General features: G+C 42.5%; 1 long non-coding RNA gene across 1 annotated transcript in view; it reads left to right on the plus strand.

The window, feature by feature from the left end:
* Window positions 1–5,616, plus strand: part of LOC142426517 (uncharacterized) — a 15,803-nt gene extending 10,187 nt beyond the window's left edge. Inside the window, exon 4 of the long non-coding RNA XR_012779752.1 lies at window positions 1,811–5,616. This is a non-coding gene — a long non-coding RNA (uncharacterized LOC142426517). The remainder of the gene's footprint in view (window positions 1–1,810) is intronic.
* Window positions 5,617–6,000: the final 384 nt, after the last annotated feature.

A 6,000-nucleotide genomic window follows, 5' to 3' on the forward strand; every position in this document is an offset into this window, starting at 1 on the left:
TGAACAGTGTGACACTTAGACTTAAGGTTGCATAGCTACAAACCTGCTCTGCCCATATGTGGCTTAGATTTGAATGACTAAACTGTAAGGTCAAATCCCTGAGTCACATTTGTAGAATTCCAAGCGTTCCCTAGTCACATGTTCTACTGAATGGGAACAAGGCGGAGACATTCCCGTTGCTGTAGAAACTACGGATCGTGCTGCCCATGCGGGAGACGCTCTGCCACTGAGAAAGACAACATGGTAGGCTCCCGCTTGGTGCCAGGGAGGGGCCAATAGCATCGCACTGGACTCTTTAGGAGACTGCCAAGGAACTCAGAAGAAAATCAGACAAAGGAATTGCAAAGCTGCTCATCTCCTTCAGGAACTGGGCTGACAGGAGAGAGAGATAAGAGATTTATTGCTGATTAGAACTTAGATGAGGAGAGGAGCTCTGGCATATTGGGCTGTGAACATCAAGATCAATGGTTCAAATCCAACAGCTGCTTTGCAGCAGAAAAATGAGGCTCTCTGATCATATAAATATTTGTACTCTCTGAAACCCAAAGGGGCAGTTCTATTCTATCCTGCAGGGTTGCTTTGAGTTGGAATTGACTCAGTGGCAGTGGGAGGTTTTGAGGACTTAGATGGGAAACTTACATATTTTAGGAAGTTGACTTTGTGCTGTTTGAAATTTTATCTTTCTTAAGATAATTGTCTTAAGGAATTTTCTTATGAAATTCCTTTTGAAAATATAAATTGATTTTTAACAGCTCTTTTAGAACAGACGGAGAGTTTTGACCTCTTTTCCAACACAAGGAAGGGAATTTGGGCCACATTAGGGCCAGCATGTAAAAGGTGGAGCAGTTACGTGCAATAGTGGCAGGCAGAAGCAAAAGAGAGTCTCAAGGAGAAAGTGAGAACAAGGACACTTGTTCCCACGCAGAGTTTTTTCTTTTTTTTAAAGATCCATTTCTACTCAAATGCTTGAGGGTTTGGTTTTTGTTTTAATAAGGAATGTAATTTTTAATTGTAGAGATATGCATGATGTAAAATTATAGCCTTTGCCCTAAGGGGACTCTGTTATCTCTCAATTGTCCCGATGTTTTATAAAATTGATGTTTCTGTCTAACTCCCTACAGTCTACTCTTACTTCGGCTTCAACTTACCAATTGTATTTGTCTTTGGAGAGCCATCTGAGCTGCAGTCTCCCAGTGACCTTTTTTGGGGGGTATGCCCAACATATTATTAGAGTCCTGTAGTTTGGTAACTTTTAATTATTTGGAGAAATAAGGGAGGTCCATATAGTTAATTATCAGTATTAATGATAAGTACAAATATTTATTGATGATTACCTGAGTCAAGTGATATTCTAAGTGCTTCCTCCTTAACATTACCTCGTTTAATCCTACCACCATTAAAAAAAAATCCAGGTACTTTATTTCCATTTTACAGAAAGGGGAAGTGAAGCTGTCAGATGAAATAATGTGCCTTGGGTTAGACAACAGCACAATCAATGTTCAATCTCAGCTTTATCTGACTCCAGAGCTTGAACACTTACTCATGGTTCTGGACATGGGTTTTTGTATATATTAATATTTCTATCTAAGCTCATTGAAACCATCACTAATATTAGCAATGGCTTAATGATAGGCTAGTTAAAACTGTTACAATGATTATAGACTCATACATTGAACACAGAACAAGACCTTGCCGTTTCTTGAAGTCCAGAAAAGATTAGCTCATTATATTGGTGTGACTTTCCAAGTTTCAGGAAAGCATGCCTTCAATAAGTGAATTTGATGTTTGTCATCGCTTCTGCTTTTCCCAGCGGGAGTTCCTGTGGAGATGCTAATGATGATAGTTCGCATGGATCAAAGGCAGATAACACCTACAGTGAGAAACTGCTGCAAAGAGACTGGCTGATGGACTAGCCCCCCCTGAGGAATCCACTCCTGAGTCATAAAAAAGCATTGGACCAGCCTGTACAGTTTGCAGTTAGTACTAGTGAGGAGGCTACCCTAATACTTCCTGGTAAGTCAGGGGAGAAAGGTTCAACTAGTTAGAGAAACGGAGGCTTCCAGCCACATTTTAAGGAATTAAGAGCCAGCCTGGGTATCCACTTTCTTCCCCGTAGCCTGCAAGCCAGAGATTAAGGCGGCATTCCACTCACCCCTCATTTACTGATGCGGCTAGGTTCCAAAGGCCAGTTGCTATGAAATTGGCACGATGTGAGGGGGAGTGGCAGTACTCCCCATTGAGTGTCCATTGTCTTGGGAAGCTCACGGCCAGCCCAGGCCATCTTCACCACCAAGAAACCCATGGGGGCTGCAGCGGGTGGTGGTCAGATTTGTCCACTGCTTACTGCCAATCCTGGGCGGGAAGCCTTTTTAGCCTCCATCTGTCCTAGCACGGCAGTCCCCTGTGCTTTTCCTGCTTCCCCCCCACAAACGCATCCACACCTTCTGGCCCTCACTCACCCTCTCCATGTCCACCTGACACCTCAAGACCTCTTACAACCCTGCCATCCTAGACCCGGGGTAGACCAACTGAGACCTCACAGATTTTTCAAAGAGAAGACATAGCTAGACCTCCTGCAAGGACAGAGCAATGGACATGCTACGTTTGGGCTTGCAACAGTCTTCAGCTCTGGAAATACTTGGTAAAATGCCAGAGACTCCGAGGCCTGAGGGATTTTTATACAGGGGGGCTGGTGTTCCTTATGCGTTGTAAGTAAACCACGTCAGGTCATGTGCTTTCTGTCACAGACTTTCAGCACAAGTAAACGGCCTTCGCAAGTATCTTTTCAGGGCCCGTCCTTATCATTTGTTTAACAATCAACCATAGCTGTGCCTTTTATCAATTGCATGCCTTCTTTCTGAGAACAAACTATTTTTATCATACTCTCACATACTTTGAACATGTTATCAAGCGGGAAGTCTGTGGAGAAGGATGTGATGCTTGATAAAAAGGTCAGAGAGAAAGAGGAAGACTGTCAAGGAGACGGAAAGGGCACAGGGATGGCAACATTGGGCTCACACACGATTGTGAGGATGGCACCTGCCCTGGCAGTGGTTTGTTGTTGTACCCAGGTTTGCTGTAAGTTGGAACTGACTGGAGGGCACCTAGCCACAACCATGTGGGCATGATTCACCCAAGGTGTGTGCTGCACATATTGGGAAACAGCAATGATGAAAGGAAAGGAAGTTTGGATTGAGACCTGGGTCAGTTGCTTAGTCAGGCAGTGCCTCCATTTAGAGTGCTCTGTCATAGTCTTTCTCTCTGACCATGAATCTCTGTAGAGATTCTTGGATCACTATTAGGTGAGTCCTTCTGCATGGACCCTGTGGGTGTTTGCCTTCTGTATTTATTGTATCATATACAGACTCTGCATACAGTGAAGCCGTATTTGGAGGAACAAGCTGGCATTTCTAAAAGACGAAGTCAAGGTGTGAAACTAGGGTTCTTTACAAACTTGGTTTCTTCAGGATACATACTTTCCTGCTTTTGTTTAACATTGTTACAAATGTTAAAGAAATAATTCACTAAAATGCCTAGCAAAAAAAAGTGTCAGAATTGTTATCGATTGACTTGTATCCTTCTAAAATGTGTCAACTTCTCTGAGCCCTGATTCTTGGTGGTCTGGCAATTACATAATGATGCATGTGGGGACCCCCCCCCCATAATAAGGCCAATCAGTTGTACAGGGAGTCGGGTGGAACACAACACCTTTTTTGAGGTCACATCCTTGATTGTATGAAATGGGAGTTTCCCTAGGATCACCTTTTACCTCAGAAAAAGATAAAAGGAGATACATGAGCATAGAAGTGGGGAAATTGACTGCTACCAAGAATTTATTCTGTAAATTAAAAAAAAAGAATTTATTCTGTCAAATTCTTGTCTTCTACTCAGATTGCTAAGGAATGAAGTAATAAATCCTACTTATTATTAAATACTGTGGAGTCCATTCCAACCCATAAGAACCATATGTATAACAGAAGAAACCACTACTCGATGCAGCACATTCCTCACAGTTATATCTGAGCCCACTATTGGAGCCACTGTGTCAGTCCATCTTGTTAAAGGGTCTTTCCCTTCTTTGTTGGCCTTCCACGTTACCAAGCATGATGTCCTTTCCCAGGGACTGGTCTCTCCTGATAACATGTCCAACGTATGTGACACAGTCTCCCCATCCTCACTTCTAAGGACCATTCTGGCTGTACTTCTTCCAAGACAGATTTCTTTGTTTTTCTGGCAGTCCATGGTACTTTTCAACTTTCTTTGCCAACAATACAATTCAAATACATAAATTTTCTTTGGTCTTTATCTACTGTCCCATTTTTAAATGCAGTTAGAGGTACCATATTTACTTGTATATAAGTCAAGTTTTTCAGCACATTAAAATTTTTTTCTTTAAAAAAATCATTTTACTGGAAGCTCCTACAGGTCTTATCACAATACATACATACATACATTGTGTCAGACACATTTCTACATTTGTTGCCATCATCATTCTCAAACATTTGCTTTCTGCTTGAGCCCTTGGTATTAGTGCCTCATTCCCCACCCTCCTCCTTCATGAACACTTGATAATTTACAAATTATTATTATTTTGTCATATCTTAACACTGTCCATTGTCTCCCTTCACCCACTTTTTTCTGTTGTCCATTCTCCAGGGAGGAGGTTATATGTAGATCCTTGTAATTGGTTCCTCCTTTCCACCCCACCCTCCCTCCACCCTCCTGGTATTACTACTCTCACCATTGGTCCTGAAGGGATCATATATTCTGGATTCCCTGTTTCCAGTTCCTATCTGTACCAGTGTACATCCTCTGGTCTTGCCAGATTTATAAGCTAGAACTGGGATCGTGATAGTGGGAGTGGGGGTGGGGGTGGGGGAGGAAGCATTTAGGAACTAGAGGAGATTTGTATGTTTCATCCTTGCTACACTGCACCATGACTGGCTCATCTCCTCCTGGTGGCCCTTCTGTTGCCTACATTTCAGCACATTTTTAATGCAGTTTTTGTAGTAAAATTAGGTGCCTCATTCTATGATGCAAACCTTCCTGACATGCTCGCTGAAGACAAACGGATGCATAAGCAAATGTGGTGAAGAAAGCTGATGGTGCCCGGCTACCAAAGGATATAGCATTTGGCGTCTTAAAGGCTTGAAGGTAAACAAGAGGCCATTTAACACAGAAGCAACAAAGCCCACATGGAAAAAGCACACTAGCATGTGTGATTATGAGGTGTCGAAGGGATCAGATATCAGGCATCAAAGAACAAAAAATCATATCATTGTGAATAAGGGGGAGTGCAGAGTGAAGACCCAAAGCCCATCTGTAGGTGATGGGACATCCCCTTACAGAAGGGTCCTGGAGAGGGAAGAGCCAGTCAGGGTGCAGGGTAGCAACAATGAAACATACAACTTTCCTTTAATTCTTAAAGGTTTCCTCCACCCCACTATCCTGATCCCAGTTCTACCTTACAAATCTGGCTAGACCAGAGGATGTACACTGGTACAGATAGGAACTGGAAACAGTGGTTAGAGTAGTGATAACAGCGGGTGGAGGGAAAGGGGTGGAAAGGAGGAACCGATTATAAGGATCTACATATAACCTCCTCTCTGGGGGACGGACAACAGAAAAGGGGGTAAAAGGAAATGTTGGACAGTGTAAGACATGACAAAATAATAATAATTTATAAATTATCAAGGGTTCACAAGGAAGGGGAGAGTGGGGAGGGGGAAAATGAGGAGCTGATACCAAGGGCTTAAGTGGAGAGCAAATATTTTGAGAATGATGAGGGCAAATAATGTAAAAATGTGCTTGACACTATTGATGTATGTATGGGTTGCGATAAGAATTGTATGAGCCCCCAATACAATGATTTTTAAAAAATTAGGTGCCTAGGCTGATATTCGGATCCACTTATACTCACTCAAGTATACACAGTAATTGAAAATCCCATGGTATACTCGAGCATATACGGTAATTGAAAATACCAGGGTTGGAGTCTGG

This window comes from Tenrec ecaudatus, chromosome 14 (assembly GCF_050624435.1).
Source record: "Tenrec ecaudatus isolate mTenEca1 chromosome 14, mTenEca1.hap1, whole genome shotgun sequence".
Taxonomy (NCBI): Eukaryota; Metazoa; Chordata; class Mammalia; order Afrosoricida; family Tenrecidae; genus Tenrec; species Tenrec ecaudatus.